Source organism: Saccopteryx leptura, chromosome X (genome assembly GCF_036850995.1).
Source record: "Saccopteryx leptura isolate mSacLep1 chromosome X, mSacLep1_pri_phased_curated, whole genome shotgun sequence".
Taxonomy (NCBI): domain Eukaryota; kingdom Metazoa; phylum Chordata; class Mammalia; order Chiroptera; family Emballonuridae; genus Saccopteryx; species Saccopteryx leptura.
In genome coordinates this window covers 16,150,804-16,171,108 of record NC_089516.1, presented here as the reverse complement: position 1 = coordinate 16,171,108, position 20,305 = coordinate 16,150,804, and the positions used below count along the sequence as shown (strand labels likewise).

The 20,305-nt window shown below is 45.4% G+C and overlaps 2 pseudogenes; both read right to left on the bottom strand.

Annotated features, from left to right (window-relative positions):
* Positions 1-7,674: 7,674 nt before the first annotated feature.
* LOC136385946 (AN1-type zinc finger protein 5 pseudogene) lies at positions 7,675-8,344 on the bottom strand (annotated as a pseudogene).
* Positions 8,345-12,113: 3,769 nt separating this feature from the next.
* On the bottom strand, positions 12,114-18,958 carry LOC136385945 (probable ATP-dependent RNA helicase DDX20 pseudogene; annotated as a pseudogene).
* Positions 18,959-20,305: the final 1,347 nt, after the last annotated feature.

The following is a 20,305-nucleotide window of genomic DNA, read 5'->3' as shown; positions in this document are numbered from 1 at the left end:
TTTAGTTCCATTTAGTTGTGCACTCATTGGCTGCTTCTTATATATACCCTGACTGGGGATTGAACTTGTGACCTCGGCATTCTAGAATGACACTAGCCACTGAACCACCCTCCAGGGCCCGATTGTCTTTTGACTGTGGAGTTTTAAGCGTTCTTTGTGTATTCTGCATACTACGACCATATCAGATATATACTTTATTAATATAATTTTCCATTTTCTGGATTGTCTTCAATTTGTCAATATTGTCCTTTGACATAAAAGTTCTTAAATTTTGATGACTTTCCATTCAATTACCTTTACTTTGGTTGCTTGTGCTGTTGATGTCACATAAAAGAAACTGATGTGTAACACAGTTGCAAAGACAACTATTTTTCCTCCAAAGAGTTTTATAGTTTGTAAATAAGAGTAGAATATGAAAAGGAGGGAGGAAAACCTAATTGAGGCTCAGGGCTTTTTACAGATGTATATACTTTAGGAAAACATCTATATGTAAGGTGATATTGGGGAAATAGATTCAATTGGGACTCCATTCCCAAGCACCCCTAAGAAAGGCTTCTCGTAGGTCTTGGGGGCTCTGACCTGAGCCAGAAAACTACTTCATTCTCATAGACATTCCCTGGCATAGTAATAATAGGAAAAAGTGGGTAAAAGTAATGAAAAGGGGGTGTATGGCCTGACTAGGTGGTGGCACAGTGGATAAATCTTCAGCTTGGGATGCTGAGGACCCAGGTTTGAAGCCCCAAGGTTGCCGGCTTGAGCACGGGGTTGCCAGCTTGAGTCTAGGATCATAGGCATGACCCCATGGTCGCTGACTTGAGCCCAAAGGTCACTGGCTTGAACAAGGGTTCATTGGCTCAGCTGGAGCCCCCAGATCAAGGCACATATGAGAAAGCAATCAATGAACTACTACGGTGCTGCAACTACGAGTTGATGTTTTTCTTATCTCTCCCTTTCTGTCTGTCTGTCTCTGTCTAACCCTCTTTCCAACTAAAAAAAAAAAAAAAAAAAAAAAAGGAAAAGGGGGCATATGGCAGAGAATGAGAAAAAAGGGAGTAGAATGAGCATATTGGGAAGTTGTGTTGGGAAAAAGCAAGAAGCTAGTATTCCTTTCTTTCATCCTTGTGGGAATTGTTGGGGTGCATATAACCCTCCCACATATGTAAGTACCTTCAGATATCGCTGGACCAAAATTCTCCTGGATGTTTTCAGAGGAAATTTCCATCTTGAATTATCTCCACTGTGATTTTGTCTCTGCACTTTCAAGCCTGGGTGTTTTAGCCTTCTGGGTTCTTCCAGGGAGCCCATTTTGTAAATTCAAAGGCCCCTTAAAAAGTCTTAGTATTTGTTGGTCATTGATTTCACTGCAGCTTCGTGCATCTAGTCAATCGGTCAGTGTGGGCAGCACCGCATTTTGGTGAACACCAGTTTCTCACAATTACATTTCTTCTGCCATTCATACAGCAACATTCCAGTTCTCAGGATGTTATGGGCTTCTCACCAGGCGGAGAAGCCCGAGCCCAAGTTCACGGACGTGGCAGCGGAGGCACTTCGGAATGGATTGTCTTTGTGTTGGCCCCTGGCACAAACTTTTGAGCTCTCAGAAACTTTGACAGATTGACTCCATGGAATTTGGAACTCCTTCCTCCTGGAGGCTGTTGACGTTCTGTTGGAAACGTACAGGTGATACCCTGTATGGAGCAGGCCGGAATGGGCTGCTCTCACTGAGCATCATAGCTGCGATGGGGAAGTCATCTGCTCTTTCCCAGATGAGGTGACCTTTTCAAAAGGCATCGCATCTGTTCACATTTGTGCAGCCCTTCCTAATAATGTATTACAGCTTTTTGATATTGTTGTCTGACAATTGTTGGAGGGAAAGTGGAAACTTTTCCAGAAGATGGACTTTTTTGCAGAATAGGTCTTAATTGACAGTTCATTGAGTACCTTAAAATGAGTGTAAAGGGAAAGTAACTGCATTCTCTTTCTATTTATGTATGAAGACTGCTTTGGGGACCTGCTTTTCCTTACTGTGGCAGGAAATCTCCAGAAGGTCCCATAGCCAGCTTTTAACTCTTAAATAACCAACCATCTTGTGGTAGCTTTGAAGCAGTTAGAAGCCTGGTGTATTATAACAATCAAAACCCTACATTCCTTCCTGACCAGGTAGTGGCGCAATGGATAAAGTGTCAGCCTGGGATGCTGAAGATCCAAGTTTGAAACCTCGAGGTTGTCAGCTTGAGCGTGGGGTGGCCAGCTTGAGTGTGGAATCATAAACATGACCCTGTGGTCATTGACTTGAGCCCAAAGGTTGCTGGCTTAAAGCCCAGGGTTGCTGGCTTGAAGCCCAAGGTCACTGACTTGAGCCCAGGGTCACTGACTTGAAGCCCAAGGTCACTGACTTGAAGCCCAAGGTCGCTGGCTTGAGCCCAAGGTTGTTGGCTTGAAGGCTAAAGTCACTGGCTTGAGCCCAAGATCGCTGGCTTGAGCAAGGGGTCACTGGTTCATCTGAGGCCCCCCATTCAAGGCACATATGAAAAAGCAATCAGTGAACAACTAAGGTGCAGCAACAAAGAGTTGATACTGGTCATCTCTCTCCCTTCCTGTCTGTGTGTCCCTCTCTCTCTTGCTAAAAAAAAAAACCCAAAAAACAAAACAAAAAAACCCTACAGTCTTGAATGCTGGGAAATTTCTTTCTATGACAGACTGGCACCTTCATGGAGTTTGTAGTCTTGCTAGTGATGTATGTATATGTAAATATAGGATGAATATAGTACTTTTTTCCTTTCCTCTACTCATCTCCTTCCTCCTTCCTCCACTTCTTGACTGCCGCTCCAGGGCTGGTCCCCAGGGATGGAGATGTGTGTGGAGGCACCACACCCTGGCATGGGCAGTGAAGTTGTGATATGAGAAGGAATTTCTGAGCTGATGCTCTCACAGGCACATTTGAACTTCCTTAGGAGACCTCAGACTGCTGGCTCCTGTCTCATCAGGGGCCTTTCGTCTAACTGGCCACCAAACTCCCCCTCACCCCCTAGTTTTGTTTTGTTTTTTTTTATAAATAAAACTTTATTTTAATGGGGTGACATCAATAAATCAGGGTACATATATTCAAAGAAAACATGTCCAGTTTATCTTGTCATTCAATTCTGTTGCATACCCATCACCCAAAGTCAGATCGTCCTCTGTCACCTTCTATCTAGTTTTCTTTGTGCCCCTCCCCCACCCCTCCCCCTCTCCCTCCAACCCTCCCCCCATCCCCCGTAACTACCACTCTCTTGTCTATGTCTCTTAGTCTCGTTTTTATGTCCCACTGACGTATGGAATCCTGCAGTTCTTTTTTTTTTCTGATTTACTTATTTCACTCCGTATAATGTTATCAAGATCCCACCATTTTGTTGTAAGTGATCCGATGTCATCATTTCTTATGGCTGAATAATATACCATGGTGTATACATGCCACATCTTCTTTATCCAGTCTATATTTTTTTTTTACAGTGATTAAAGCCTTTAAGCAAACTCTTGGCCAATACAGCAAGAATCCATAAAAGAGTCGTGTCCTTAACATGTTCACCAAGTCCAAGTTGGCCCCAACACCATGTCAAATCCCTGAAAAATGCAACCCAACCCCAGTTCAGTCTGTTAGGAGCTGTCACAAGGAGCAGGAGTCCAGGAAAAGTCTACCTCCAGGAAAAGTCCGCATGGCACTGGAATTGTTGTCACCATTCTATACTTTGCAGCTCACATCCAAGTCCCAATGACTGCTGCTTCTAGCTGGTAATGATTCAGGTAGACTGGAAAAGCCATCTGCAGCATGTGTGGAGATGGAGCTTCTGTTCTTCTCTGCCTGGAGAGATGAGACCAGGTTGCTTTTCCCTGGAGCTCTGCGAATGTGGCTTGGTAAAGAGAACCTTGGGATACACTAAGCTGGGTGGCAAAGGTAGATTCAAAATAGAAGTTGGCAAAAGGGGGAAAGAGAGCTCTAAATTAGGAGTAGGTCCCAGCCTGAAATATGAGTGGGGCATTGAGGTAGAAGGAATAAAGGAAACACTATAAAACAAAGCAGCAGAAAATGGGACTATCAACACCCACAACAGAGATCTTCGAGGGAAGAATAAAAAACCTGACTATTCAGGCAAGACATAGTTAAGTGGCCCTTGTGCAAATGAGATCAGTTTACCTGCTTCTTGGAAGAAATACCCTAGGCTCGTCCACAGTGTCATAGATGGGGCTGATGGCCCTGGGCACCTTCAGCCTGCAGTGGCAAACCCCAGCATTCTGGGCAAGGTTAGGTCATAGGTGGCTGGAGCAGGGCTGGAAGAGACTGAACCTTCCCTTAGAGGAGCGAGGGGGAAGCCTACCTTCCAGTGTCCCTGTTTCCTCACAGCAGAGGCATGTAAGTCTGGCAGGCTTTAGCTCAATGACCTTCCTTTCCACTATTGAAGTAGGACCTAGATGGATTCCTATGAGACCCTTTTGGGGCATTGGAGCCTTTAAAAGGGCGTATCCTAAAAGCTGGTAGTTCCCCTGATCTCTATTGGGCTTTTTCTGCCTCTTGGTATCTTAAAGGCCATGTTCAGAAGATCTCGCTGAGGGGTTTGAGGATCCCCATCCGCCTTTATAAATCTTTTCCATATATCTGGAGCAGTCTTGGTGTGGCTTCTTCAGTGTTCCTTGGTTGAAGAGTCCTCTTAGTTTAGTCCAAAGTTGGTTTTTCCAGATGATAGTTGTTAAAATTAGTTTGTAATCAACTTTGGTTCTGGGAGGTGGATGTTGGTACGTCCGCCTACTCCAGCGCCATCTTGTCTTCCTGCCTGCCCTTTTATCACGCACAGATTTTTTAGGGCTCTTTAGGTAGCTATCCCGTATAGCCTCTACAGACTCGTCGCTGACTGATGGCCTACCAGAGTGGGGTTTCTCCACCAAACTAATGGTTTGCTTCAACTGCTTATCCCACCAGGTAACCCCCCTAGTTTTTTGAGACTCACACTCCTGCTAGGGTCATTGCTTCTCTGGGTGCTCTGCCTTTGTGCTGTGCTTTTCAGACAGCCTGAGCGCGCTCACTTTTCCAGGGCGCTCACGTCAGCTGCGCCGTCACAGCTCCTGTGCACTGGGAGAGGGCAGCTCCCCTTCAGTCCAGCCTCATTGTGTCTTCGGGCCAGCACTCCCAGAGCCTGATTCCTGTCCTCATTTACATGAGTCAGGCTTTAGTTCTGGCGTCCAGCAAGCTGAGGAAGACGGGGTCAAGCCCCTTTTCATTGGATTACAGTCAGGGGGGCAGTAATTCTTATCCTTATGAGGGTAGACAAAATACCCGCCATTGTTGCTTTCCCAGGGTGCACACCATGACCTTGGAAAATGGCCATGCATCTGCGCTTTAATGTTTCCTATAATACATTAAAATCAAAAGAGTATTAGTCTGTTCACAAGTAGTATTTTATATCTTTGGATTTTTTCAGCCACAATGACTGGATTTTCTTGCCTGATATTTGCTGCAGCTTCTGCTCTGTAATCATGCGGACAGTTGTGCTTGTCAGAGTCCACAAAACAAATTTCCACATCGGCAGTCAAACCTGTCCTCTGCAGAACACCCCTGTCCCTAGCTTCTCTTCCTGTGTGACTCGTACGCCACTGCCTGTCACTGAAGGGTCCATGGCTGCAGCATCTGTCCGGACATCAAAGTCCCCTCCAGGCCCAGCCTATTTGCTGTCCTCCCTTCTGTCCGGGTTTCTGTCTCCCAGTGCTTCTCTTGGGGGCTTTCCTTGGATGACAGCCATAGTCCATTCACTTTCCTGCGCCAGGCTCTTAGCTTCCTTCCTCTGAGTCCCACACTGGTTCCACCGTCTCTCGGACTCCAGGGGACATATGTCAAGCTTTCTTTGTTTTCTCTCTACATGGCTTTTATTATTTACGTAATGCAATATAGCATCAATGCTGGATGGCATGATTATGTACAATACATAAATGTGAACTATCTATCTGCAGATCTAACTCAGAACCTAAGGTACATAAATTTAAAAGCAAAACTGAATGAATGTTTTAATAAAAATAAAAACTAGGACTGAATACTGCAGTAAATCAGGAGTGCCTCGTGTACATACTTAACTATTTACAGATTAAAAACAGGCATTACCACAACACTAACTATACTCACTTATATATAAAAAACACAAGTTTCATACATCACAGAAAACCTTCCATTATAACCGGAAGTGATATTACCAGACAAGCATCAGTGCCTTTTCTAGTTGTTAGTATACAATGCTGTAAATAATGCAGCCCATACAACACACCCAAGAACACTAGAGTCCTACACCCAAGTACAATATGATAAAGCAGCCCTCTGCAAGTGGTGCTGGATACCACTAAGAAGTCTGCTGCAGCCATGTTGGTTATGATTTTCCGTGTAGAAGGGTACAGTTACATTAAGAATTGAAGTCTTTAAAAAAGCTTTAAATATTCTTTCTTGAACCAAAACATTCAACAAAAGATGCACATGAAAAATGAACTGTTCAGATACCTTCGCAACTTAAAATTCAGATGCATGTTATTCAATAGAGCTGCTGTATGTAAAAACCAAACGTAGTTTTAACTTCTTCTTGTGAACAAATTAATCCTAGGGCAGCTCTGTGCTACACATTTTTAGCAATGAGAGTAATGCAGACATCTTCTGGTGCAGGCCGGCACAATAAGCTTCAGTGATAGCTCAAGACCGTGTTGCTTCATGGTTTTACTCTTATAACCAGTTGCAATGTGTACCTTTCACAGAATGCCTTGACAACTTTTAGACCAATCAGCCATGCTTACATATGGCACCAAACACTGGTTTCACAGAAAGGTCTGATCCTCTATCGCCTTCTTCCAAGAATATGCTGTGGAAATTAACAAGGTGAAGTTGAACTAGGGTAGAAATAGACTGCCAGTCCTTTTCTGGTGTACCATTTTTTAGAAGAATACAGGCACATAACACTAGCCAGAGATTATACCTGGATTACATTCCCAAAAGGCAGAGATATGCTGGAAACATGCAGAGATTTCATGTGTTTTGTTTGGCACGTGGGAACTAAATTTTGTTCCTATTATCTGTGTAATTCAATCTGCTGTGCAGATTTCATCCAGCTTTATTCAAGGGAGGGCATATACATTTTGTAGGGCTGTATCCAATTCTGCCTGTAACAAACACTCAAACATCCTAAAATATCAATTATAAGACAGACAAGTATAAAGTAAAACACTGGAGATCAAAGGAAAATGGCCATGCATCTGCTCTTTTTTTTTTTTTTTTTCCTTTTTTTGTATTTTTCTGAAGCTGGAAACGGGGAGGCAGTCAAATAGACTCCCACATGCGCCAGACTGGGATCCACCCGGCACGCCCACCAGGGGGCGATGCTCTGCCCATCTGGGGCGTCGCTCTGTTGCATCCAGAGCCACTCTAGTGCCTGGGGCAGAGGCCAAGGAGCCATCCCCAGCGCCCGGGCCATCTTTTGCTCCAATGGAGGGGAAGAGAGAGACAAAAGAGGAAGGAGAGGGGGAGGGGTGGAGAAGCAGATGGGCACCTCTCCTGTGTGCCCTGACCAGGAATTGAACCCGGGACTTCCGCACACCAGGCCGACGCTCTACCACTGAGCCAACCGACCAGGGCCGCATCTGCTCTTTAATGTTTCCTATGATATATTAAAATCAAAACAGTATTAGTCTGTTCACAAGTAGTATTTTATATCTTTGGATTTTTTCAGCCACAATGACTGGATTTTCTTGCCTGATGTTTGCTGCACCTTCTGCTCTGTAATCATGCGGACAGTTGTGCTTGTTAGAGTAAAGGTGAAGTCCACAAAACAAATTTCCACATCGGCAGTCAAACCCTGTAAGGCCTACTGTCTCTCTGCACATGAAGCATCTGTTCTTCTTTGGTTTGGGTAACTCCGGAGCTTTTTCTTCACTTAGAGAAGTACTGGGCCGAGAAATTGATGAATGAGGCACAGTGACAACTGGCTCTGACACCTCTGTTTTTGGGGTAGTTATTTTGTCCTCTTGAAATGCTCATTTCTGTCATTTGCTGAATTATAGGCAAGGCAGCCTCAGGCACATTTCTTGATTTTTCAGATGTGCTGCCAGCAGCACCTTCACAGTTGTTTAAAATAGCGTCTGTTCTTTGTACAGATGCAGGATCTGAGCTAGGGCTGTTGGAATCACTAGCTGTCCCCATTGGGCTCATTCTGCCACTATTCTGCCTCTGAAGATGTTCTTTGTAGCAAACAGAACACATTCCATTTGTCCTGGGATTCCCATAAAAGCCACATCCTGTACTACACAGCATGGGCCCTGGGGTCTGGTTCGTCTGCTGAGCCATAGTTTTCTGCTGGCATTCCTGACATTTATTTCTCCAGTTAAATAATAGTAACCTTTACTTTTGTTAGCAAAATGACACCATTTTCAAGCCTGAATATATTTCAAGCCAATCAAGCGTTGTATGGAGAGTGACCAAGAGCCACAGCCTACTTCAAACAATAGTCTGTGTCAAGCTTTCTGAAGCTGTTGGTCAGTTGCTTGAGGCAAGGGGAGAGTAATCTTTGTCCCTCCTTTGGCAGAGAGAATACCCACTATTGTCCCCTTCTCCGGGTCTACGGGTCTACGTGTAAGCTTTGGAAAGCCTGTTCCTTCTCTCTTCTGCAGTGTATGGCCCCAAATAAACTATGATGACCTTTCATTAGACAGGAGGCTGCTCTGGCCAGGTTGGTGCCTCCGATTCCCTAGCATCTGGTAATGCATCCTGTAGTCTAGGTAGGCGACAGGTCAGTAGGCCTCCCACTGGGGGATGGTGCGTTCCATGAGGAAATGGGTAAGGCACTGCGGATCCGCAGCACTTGGGCTGACCCTGGTTGATCATTGGGTAAGATGAGACTCTCCTGTTCGGGGAGAACAAGAGCAGGGTTAGGAGAGGTCAAGGCTCTGTGGGATCGGTCGAGCAGTGCGGGCCCGGCTATGACAGGTGTGGATCTCTGGACTGTTAGCACACCTATGTCCACATACTGGGTGAGGGGGAATGTTGTATCGGAACAGCCACAAAATCAGCCAAATTAAGGAGTCTTTAATTAACCGGCTGCGTGATGGCCTGGAGACCTAAGTCGTTCAAATCAATGCGGCCCCGAACAGTTTGGGGCTAGTTTTTGAAGACGAAATCACACACTGATTGGGTAATGGGGAGGAGAGGAAGCCTAGCAGTAAAACAGAGCAGTGAAACAAACTCTCTTACAATGTTTATCTTTTGGGTTAATTTAGAGAGAAACATTCTGGGAACCACACTGCAGCTTTGCAAAGCTAGCCCAGGGCCACAGTCTGGGAAACCAGCCTCAAGGCCAGGAATTGGGAGTCTTTTTAGAAAAAGTAAGTTCTGCTAAAAGTCTCTTTGTTTTAGACAAAGTAAGTTTTGCCAAAAATTATTCATGTTAAGAGCCTTTCTTTTACTTCAGGGAACATAAGGGTCCTCCCCCGTCCAATCTCCTCCAGGGTGTGTGGGCCAGTTTAGGGGTAAGATAGGTTCTTTGGGATTTAATGGTGGATGTTGAAACAGTTCCGAGGATTAGGCAGCTAGAGGTTGGATTGAAATCACCTGTCCAAATGGTGCCTAAGTATTGTTCAGAGTACATTTCTTGGTGGCCCAGAGAATGGTTGAAAGTATATGCACCATCAGTGCTTACTGCTGCCTGTTGCTCCCTCTGCGTGTTCCCCTTGACCTTATTTCCTGGGCTCCCAACCAAGGAGAGTCGATGGTCTTCAGGAAGCCAGTGTTGTAGTGTTTGTGTAAAAATACCCGTGCTCTTTTATTTCTATAGAACATTTCTGGATACAGCTGATGGAACTTGTAGTGAAAAGATGGCAAGTTACAGGTGATTTTGTTATTTGAAAGGCCTGCAAGCTGACTTAGTGTATACTCTGTGTACTGAGGTGTAACTGGTATTGAAATGCATTACATGTTGAGTTGTTAATGTTCACATCGTATCAGGATAATTTCTTTTATGTGAAATACTTTCACAGTATGATGTCTTGTTGATTGGCAAGTTGAGGCCTTGGATGCCCATCATAAGGAAACTTACAGTCCCCAAGGAAATTCAAGGCCTGTCTGCCAGTTATACTTGAAATGATGTATGTGGTGTCCCACACTGTATCCCACAAGTGGCCAAAGAACCACTGCTGGATTTCTCAGACTAAAACATCCCACGTTCCTGAGAAAACAGTTGTTGATGCTTCAAAACAGCTACCAAAGTTGACCAGTTTGTCTCACAGTAAAAGGAAATGTTACGTGGGCCTTTGCCCCACCTGCATTGGGCAGATTGACTCCATTGGGTTGCAAACTCCCTTTCCTGGAGGCTGATAAGGTCACAGTGCCCTTTTGGAAAAATACAGGCATGATCCCACAGGTCAACTAGCCAGATATGGAGCAGGACCTAGGGGCAGTAGCAGACCTCATTGCTAAACTGTTTGGTGACAAGGGGCACTAGGTTATGCAGAAATGTACAGAGGTCCATAAATATACTGAGTGGAAAAAGCAATAGTAAGGAGGTGTTTGGGAAAATGCCCAATGGGAGAATATGCCTTCACTGTCATGGCCCTTTCAATTGGGCTAGGGGACAAGGAGTGGTGACCACCTGGTCCTCTATGACTGACCCCACGTTCCAAGCCAGTCTGGCCACCACTGCATTGCTGATGACAGGAGGATTCAGAGACTTAGATCTTGCTGAGATCTGCGGTCTTCAGACTGATATTTATGCCCTGGTCAGCAAACTGCGGCTCGTGAGCCACATGCGGCTCTTTGGCCCCTTGAGTGTGGGTCTTCCACAAAATACCACATGCGGGTGCTACCTCGATAAGGAATGTACCTACCTAAATAGTTTAAGTTGAAAAAATTTGGCTCTGAAAAGAAATTTCAATCGTTGTACTGTTGATATTTGGCTCTATTAACTAAAGAGTTTGCCGACCACTGAGCTAGCACATGCAGTACTGTGTTTTTGCCCAGCCCTTTCTCTGCTTAGTAAAAGGCGAAAGATTTACGCGATCTGAAGAGAAACCAGAGTATAGCCCTTTCTCTGCTTAGTCAGAAAAGAGAAAAAAAGGCTCTAAATGCGGCAGCTCCCCAACAAGTACCTCCCATTGAGGTCAGATGCTGGTACTCATAGTGCTTGTTGAAGTATTTCTGTAGAGTTGTAGATCTGCTTTATGGGCCTGTATGGCCAGGGGCCGCCATCATGGCCATTCACATGCAGGTTCTCATTGAATTTGGGCAGATGGTAAAGAAATGGTGGAGTCGGAGGATGGTGGCCCATTCTGTTTATTGGTGTCTCACCAAGACAGGCAAGCCACAAGAAAAGCCAAGGGCAAAGCAGAAAACCTGCTTTTGCCACACAGGGCAAGGGATCAGGGAGGCCTCTGCAATGCTGATAGCAGGAACCGAGAGAGATCCCAAGAGCATTGGTCTGCTTCATTTTATAGTGTAGAAATTAAAGCCTTTAAGCCAATATACAAATAAGGAAGTCTCTGATACAAAGCCATTTATCTGAGGCATAAGTGGGATTCCTCATAAGAGTGCTCCACCCCCTATCATGCAATAGTCAAGGGTGTGGGGAAAAGCTTGGTTTTGAGAAGCCGTTAGTATTAGAAGGGAGGGAAAGGCTTAGTCTTAAAACTAAGCCTTAGGCTATAAAGACTGCTAACTTACAGCCTATCCCCCACACCCAAAGTGAGCAAACATATACATCATATTTACAAACTTTTTTTTTTTCAAATCTCAAGTTGTTTTTATTTTGTTTTAAGTAAGCAGTGATACAAGTCTTGCAAATGTTTCTTTTTGGAACGGCTTATAGAAAATGGCACCCTGGGACCTTTCGTTTTGTACCAAAATATTTCTCTCAAGAATCTGACCCATGAAGTTTCTTTAAAAAAGATACTACACCTTGGTAGGTCTAAACAATCTGGAAAACAGGTGTACCCGGCATTAAGCTTTAAGACTTTCCAAGTCCCCGAAAATTGCCACTACATATGTAGCTGCTCCACTACAGGTCAAGGCGGTGGCTACCCCAGGTTCCCCTGCTGGCTCTTCCAGATGGTCCGAGGGCCGGCCCAGCTCACTGGTTGCCACGCAGCATTTCTTGTAGGTAAACGCTATTCATGTGGCAGGCTGCCATCCAGCCTGGGTGCCTCTGGATGTTTGTAAAGCAAGCAGCCAGGGCTAAGGCCACTATCACAGCAGCCTTCTGGCCCATGCAAGTTCGCATTGGATTCGGACAGTCGGTAAAGAAACAGCGGAGCCAAAAACTGATGGGCCATAGTCTTTAATTCTAGCTTGCACCCGGCGGGCAAGTAAAAATACACACTGGGCTCCAAAACCCAGACACATTCAGTGCTCACAAAGCCACTGACTTATCCGAGTTTCCTAGAATCAAAGGTTTCTAGCTCACCAGACTTATTCACCTCTGTTCCCCATCTCCTTCCTTATCCCAGATACAAACTCTACACAAACTGGCATCTCACTCAGCACTCCGCCATCTTAGCTGCTTCTCCTGGCCTCCTCCATGTGGCCTCCTTCTGCTGCTGGCTCTACTCTCTCCGTTCTCTCATGCTAACCTCAGGAACCAAGAGCCCAAGCTCTCGTTCCGTCCCCATTTTATAGTGTAGCTTCACAACCTCTAATCCAATATACCAAAATAGGGAAGTCTCTAATACAAAGTCACTTCTCTGAGGCATGATTGGATTGTACCGCCCCACATCAAAAAAGGGTGGGAAAGGCTTAACCCCAAAACCAAGCCCCAGGCTACAAGGATTCTCAACACACATTAATATCACCTGGGCAACGGCCTCTTTAACAAAGTGAGCATAATACATTTTATCTGCCCAACAGTGTTCCAGTAATAGGACTGAGAAGCGGCTGCATAGTACTCGTGCCAGGCCCTGTAGTAGGCTCGCCAGTACTCCTCGTAGTCCTGATACGCACCAGGAGAGCCCTCGTGGCTCTCCCTGTAGCGGGCATACCCCTCACCTTCCTGGGGATCTGTTTGCACCTGCGAGGAGGACCGCCGGGGAGGCTTTCTCCGGCTCTGCTTCACCCTCTGCTGAGCCCCCTTTGTAGGCCTTGCCTTTACCCAGACTTCAGGTGACCCCGGACACTCGACTAGATTAGGGGTGTCACTCCCATTTAGAGTTTGTTCCAAAGAGACATGGCCATCCGCAGGGGTCGATTCCAAGCCTTTCAGCGGAATGTCAGAAGAGCCTGCCATGCACGACTTGTTTCCTTTGCTCTGGAAGGAAGTCCTGGAGCTGTAAGAACCGCTGTCACTCTCCGAGTCCCCCGACTGGCTACTACTTGCCAAAACCCACACGCTCTCCGGAGTAACTCGGTTTCTCACAAAACCATTCTGTGGGTTCACAGCCTGATCCCCACGACCTGTGTAGTGCCTGATGATTTCTACAGGTTTCTCCTACCCCTCCTTAATATAGTGCTCGTAATCCTCTACCAGCTCTGCAAAAGGCAAAGTGCATGGCGGGTGGATTTTAAAGGCAGACAGACAAGGGATTTGGGGGAGCGACACAGGCAAGTCCTCCCTGGCCTGGTGCTGACTGTTATTGCAGTTTTCAGCAGGAGGCTCAACAGAATTGTCCATATGCTCTTCCAGCTGTATGGCACAGCCCAGTGCTTTCGGTGACCCTGCTTTTTCTAGGATCCCACACTCTGAGTGGCTTTACACAGGCAGTTTTTGTTTAGTGATGGCCTTGGACCTGACTGACAGTCCAGATACTGAAGCATTTCTACAAGAAGCCACGTGGTTACTGTGAGCTGTCTGAGGTTGAGAGGTCCTCTCTACTTCTTGAGTTTGTGTTTGGAGGGGCTGGCTCGGTGCACCTGCCAAGCCATATGTATGCACAGCAGCTCTAACCTCCACGTCCCAATCCAAACGTTCTTCCATCAGACCGGGAGGAATGGGGTCTGGCAAAGGCAGAAGGTTGATACTACATTTCTGGGCAATTTTCATCATCATCATATTTTCTTCTTCTCCCCGGCAACAGAAGGTCACTGTCAGTCCCAAAGTCCCAAAATGGCCAGCTCTGCTGATCCGATGCATGTATGTCTCCCAATCCAATGGTATGTCCAGATTCACAACCAGATTCACCTTCTCAGCATTGATGCCACGGGAAGTCAGGTCCGTGGAAATGAGGAACCGGCAGTGGAACTGCTTCAGCTTGGCCATGGCGTCAAGGGCTGGCTCCGGTTCATGTTGCCTGAAACGCACTCCGCAGGAAAGCCCTTACAGGAGAGGACGTCAGCCAGATGCTGCGCTCTGCTGTGCAAATTAGAAAAGATGAAGGCTTGATTAAACGGAATTCTGCTGAGCAGTTCCTGTAAATGCTGAGCCTTCTCCTCAAGTATCTTACGGGCCAAAGGGTACAAATGGACAGCTTTGTAATACTGCTTCAAACCTGTGAGACTGGGGTCGCTGGAATTGAGTCTCACAAAAGTGGGCTCTCTCATGTACTTTGCCAAAGCATTAGCCAAACATTCCGGGTAAGTAGCCGATACTGCCACCATCTGTTTGCTGGCAGGCAAGGAAGAATAAATCCAATTTATTTGTTCCTGGAAGCTGCCTTCTTCTAAAAGCTTATCCACTTCATCCAGAATAAAGAGACGTATACTGCCTGGGTTCAAGTAGTCAAGTTTTATCAGCTGTTTAATTCTGCCAGGAGATCCAACAGCAATATGACACTTTTTAAGTCTGGCTTTGTCTTGAGATACTAGAGTCCCTCCAATGAAGACGTGACACTCTAAGCCTTCCATTTTTATTCCAATTGTTGTGATAACAGAATGTATCTGTACAGCAATTTCTCTTGTAGGAGCCAAGATCAAAATCTGGGTGCATAAGTTTTCAAGAACAAGAGAGTCCAAAGCAATGGTGGAGAATACACAGGTTTTGCCAGTGCTAGGCTTTGCTTGGACAATTAAATCGAGCTGCAGCGCCTCAGCGGGATGGCCTTGAGCTGCACCCAGGAGGGCTGCTCGAAGCCGGCCGCCCGCAACCCCTCCAGCACCGGCCGCGACAGCAGCAGCGACTCGAAGACTGCGGGCTCCGCCAGCAGCACGTACCCTGTGCGGGTCCGTGGGCCGCCCGTCGGCTCCGCACCGGCTCCGAGATGGGCTCTGGGGCTGGGACCCGTGAGACCACCTGTTCCGTGGGCACAAAAGTCTCCTCGGTCGCTAAGGCCGCTGGCGCTTCCAACGCCGCCGCCAGGGTAGCCGGCACGAGGTCTCTGGTACTTGGGGCGGGGCTGGGAGCTGGTGCGGCGCCGCGTTCACGGTGGAGCCCTTTACAAACTTATTTGACCAACCGGACTATCCTGCATAAGTGCATATATATTTTTAGAAAGATTATTCTCTGTCACTTCTCTATAAAAATAAACTTAATCGATTTGGTGGTGGTGTGCTCTCCCGGGCTGGGCCTCATTGGTGCCAATGTGGGACAGGCATTCTTGATGAATGGGACCACTCTTCTTGCTCTGCCCTGTGGGTCCCTCTCCTCTCCTCTCCTCCCCTCCCTGCTGGAAGGTGATGGTTGAGGAAAGAGAGAAGGGTGTGGAATCCGCCGGACCTAGCCCTTTTGCTCTCTGCCTTGAGGCGTAGGCAGTGGGGGCCGGGGTTTCCTGATGCGGCAGGCACTCTGCCCTCTGCATCTCTGGCTGTGTGTCGTGGAGCGGCCCTCCACGTGTCGTGGGAGGGCCCGTGGCACGACCTAGTCACATGCCCAACCCTGAGTTGGGTGCCTGGCCCTTAGCGGTGACCCTGGAGCACTCCAGGTTATCTGTCATGCGGTCGTTGTCACCTCCTGTATCCAGCTGACTCGGTGGGATTTCACCACTGCTCGTGGTTGTGTCAGGGCGGAGCCTCCGGGAGATGCAGTGTGGGAGAGAAACGGGGAGAGGCACACCCTGTCATGCCGCTCACTTGTGATTGCCACCGCCTAGCTGCGTGGTTGGTGGGAGGCGTGGGCGACCAGCGGGTCGTGTCGTGGCCTGTAAGGGAGGAGCAGTGCTGGCTGTCAGCTGGAAAGTGAGAGTTGTTGTTGCCTTGGTTTGTATGTCTGCGTTTTCCTGGTAGCGACCCTGGTAGTTCTCCTGGTAGTGCCACAAAGCTTGGAGACAGCTCCCTCATGAAAAGACACAAAATCCTAAGAACTGACCATGTGTGCAACTCAGGTGTGAGTTGGCCGGCACACGTTTGGCCCTGTTCTTTCACTTCTTTTACAGCGGGCCTTGTGTCCTGGCTTCTTTCTTATTCTCTGCCTGAAAAAATTTTGCTTTGTTCTAAAAGAAAAAGTATATAGATGTTATGTTGTAAGTTTGTACACCTGAAGTTTACATATTGATATTAACCAAATGTAAGTAAGTAACCTCAACAAATTTAAAAGTACATTATGTTTTCATCTTCTAAACATGATTAACAATTTCTGATTACTACAATCACAAGATAAAGAAGTTTCTTTGATATTGTATATTTTTTCCCTTGATGATATTTTGATTTTTAAAAAATTGATTCACAGAGAAGTCTAGTAAAGAACATTTTAATAAGCTGAAAATAATTTTAAAAGGATGTATTCATTACTGGTTCCTGAGAAAATGTCAAGCATGGTAATCACCTGACTTGAACCTGACAAACTAAAAAGGGCATATTAAAATATTAAGGCTAAATTAGCTTTCCGTAAAGGCAGGATGTTAAAAAATAATAATAAATTCTGTTTTGGGTATAACTAAAATATTGAAATTACAAAAAAGAAAGTTGGTTTGAGTTCTAAGTGTGGCATTTCCCCAGAAGGGAACCTCCATTTACATAGAATGTTTAATTATATCTTTTAGGGGAGGGGGAAGGAGGCCAGAGTCATCATGGTGCAAAATATGCCTGTCACATTGACAACTCGCACTGAAAACACTGTATTTCTTCCAATTCAACTGTTCTATCTGTTTGGGGTTGGTCATGGGATAACGCCCGAAGAACCAGGTTACATCATTTCTTTGCCTGCCCCCTAAGTTCAGAATATGGTTATACTGGGCATTTTGTGTTTGGAGTCTCTGCCATATCTCTTACAACAGCACATATCTTTGCTTTTGCATCGACAAGAGTTTTATTTGTTCCTTGAAGTTGCTTATTTAATATATTTAGTTTTTCAAAGATATCGGCTAAATAACTCACAAATGCTTTACCATCTATTGTTAACAGATACTTCATTTCAGGTTTGTCGCTTAAAAAATCACTAAGAGTATCAAATAGTTCCATAAATCTTTTCAAACAGTTTCCTTTAGATAGCCATATTACTTCAGTATAAAGTAAAAGTCTCACATGGTCTTCATTTTGTTCTTCACAAAATAGCTTGAAAAGATGCTCACATTTGGCACTAGCTTTAATAGCATTAACACACTTTATTACTGTATGTAATACTTCATTCAGAACAGGCGAGATGTTTTTAACTACCAAGTTTTCCCTATGAATAACACAATGCACAAGAATAATTTCTGGATTTGCATCTTTCGTTAATTTTAAGCAGCCATTTTTCTTGCCTGTCATATTGGGAGCACCATCTGCAGCACAAGATGTTATATTTTTCATTGGTATATCATTGACATCTAAGTAGTTTTTTAGCTTATTATATATATCTTTGGAGGTAGTGGTGCTTTCTAATCTTTTACAGAACAACATTTCTTCAGCAAAATGTCCTTTATGTAAGTTATCAATATATTATGTAAGTTATCAATATTGCCTCACTGTCTCTCAAAGTTGATTCATCCATTTGCAAGGAGAATTTTCTTGTTTTCAGCTTTTCAATAAATTGTTTTTCAATATCCTCATTCATTTCCTCTATTCTTCTGCTAACAGTATTGTCAGAGTGGCACAGCTTTTACATCTTTGTCATCTTTTTCAAGAACCGTTTTAAGAAATGCTGATATTGATGGTTTTATTAAATTCTCTCCTATAGTGTGATTTTCTCCAGTTTTAGCGATGAATAAAGAAATTTGATAACTAGCCTCAAGAACACGATTATTAGTTGAAGTATGAGCAGTAAATAGAGACTTTAATGTTGTTCTTTTTTCAAAATTTTTCTTTAAAGTTTTAAAGTAACTCAAATCTGAATTAATATGAGCACTATGTTTCACCTTCAAATGCGCCTCGACGACCTCGTTTCATTGATTCGTTGGTTAAGCATTGCTGGCATAAAAGACAAAAAGGAATCCGCTCATCGTGAACAGCGGGTATGAACCCAAATTTTAAATATTCCTCTGAATAGTGATGAGTTTTTTTCTTGCTTGCACCACTCATTTTACTATGGGCTCTAGCTGCTGAGAGCTCTCTCTTCTGCTTGCTTCCATAGTTGATGCCCAGCTTCTGGCCATACTTGTCACCATACCAGACTAGCAGCTCACAGTCTGTCTTGATGACCTGACAGGTTTGATAGAAATTCTGCCTGCGATACTGAAAGGCCACCAGGTTCTGCTCTTCATCATTCCGGGCACAGTTCACATACCTCATCCAGTTGGCCCAGGATTCATCCTTCCCTTCCACATACTCATGGCAGTTTCTTCCTTTGGTGATCAGCCAGGAGTATCCGTTGTTGCTTGCCTCTTCATCTTCTGTGATCTGGCTTTTATAAGGGCCAAAGTGCAGACCCACTGGCAGAGCAGATGCCTCATTCCACACTCCAAGACCAGCTTCAGAAATGCCCGATGGTCTGATTCTCAACCCAGGGGGCCGAGTGAGGGCTGCATGGTTCAGATGCCCTTTATCCACTGCACTGTCTTTTACAAATGTAGGAGGCCTGTGCACGTCACAACTGTCAATGAAGAAGTTCTGACAGTTCTCACAATAGAGGTAGTCATCGTCCTGGGGCTCGCTGAACTCTTGGTACACTTGGCCTTTTCTTTCTTGTAGGCTATACATCTTTACTTCAGTCTCCTTTCTCCTGAGTTCTTGTTGCCTCCTAGTCCATTTTTCATGCGAGTCCTCAGTGTCCACTGCCAGGGTTTTGGTGTCCTGTGTGCAGCAGCGCGTCCTGGTTCTTCTCCACGTTGGGGCAGCACACCTTCTCCCAGTCACCCAAGGTGGCCACCCCTCGAGGAGAAGTAGGCGCGGATGTCCCTGAAGGCTTCAGGGTCGTTTATCCGAGCTCTGCACCGCCCGACTAGTGAACTGCGGCCCCTGCCCGGAAGCCTCACACCTCACGTCCATGGCCTTGCTGACTCTTCCGCTGCGCCTCAGATGAGCCTTTCTTAAACCAAATGAACCCACAATCAAGCTGGCAACCTCAGGGTTTCAAACCTGGGTCTTCGGCATCCCAGTCTGACGCTCTGTCCACGGTGCCACCATGTGGTCAGGCCCAACGTTTTATCTTATATGAATTATGGCAGTGGTTTTCAACTTTTTTATACCTGGGGACCTGTGAAAGTAGAATTGTTTAGGAACCTGCTAATGCAGAGATCACCCTGAGCATAAGCAAATTCAACTAAGATTATTGGGTCTATGATCTTTCTTATTTAAAAAATATTTTTAGACCTTATTTACTCATTTTAGAGAGGAGAGAGAGAGAAGGAGAAGGAGGGGAGGAGCAGGAAGCATAGACAACCATATGTGCCTTGACCAGGCAAGATCAGGGTTTTGAACCTGTGCCTCTGTGTTCCAGGTTGATGCTTTATCCACTGCTCCACCGCCTGCTCAGGCAAGTTAATTAAAAAAGAAAAAAAGGGTTTCAAGTTCAGTAGACTCTCTCCAAATAGAAAAGACAATTACAGTTCAACTTAACACAGAAGTTTGTGTGCAAAAGTGACAGGAAAGGGAGGCATTATGTAAAAAGTTATTCAAGATGATTCTGTGGTTTTATTCTTTGTGTGTTTTGTTTTGAGGGTGTGGCTTCCTTGTTTGCTTGAACTCAGCAAAGAAGTGGTTATCCGGATAAAATAGCAACAGCCAACCCACAGTAAAAATAGACAAATTCTAAAAAATTCAAAAAAAGTATTATCACCAAAAATATGTCACTGCTTCCTCCCTCTACATTTCATTTTTATTTATTTATTTTTATTTAGTGAGAGGTGGGGAAGCAGAAACAAACTCCTACATGCGCCCAACCGAGATCCACCCTGCAAGCCCCCTACCAGGCATGCTCTGCTAGGACTGGGCTGCTGCTTTGTTGCTCCGCAGCCGACCTATTCTAGTGTCTGAGGTGGGGCCATGGAGCCATCCTCAGTGCAGGGCCAACTTGCCTGAAGCATACCAGCCATGGCTGGGGAGGAG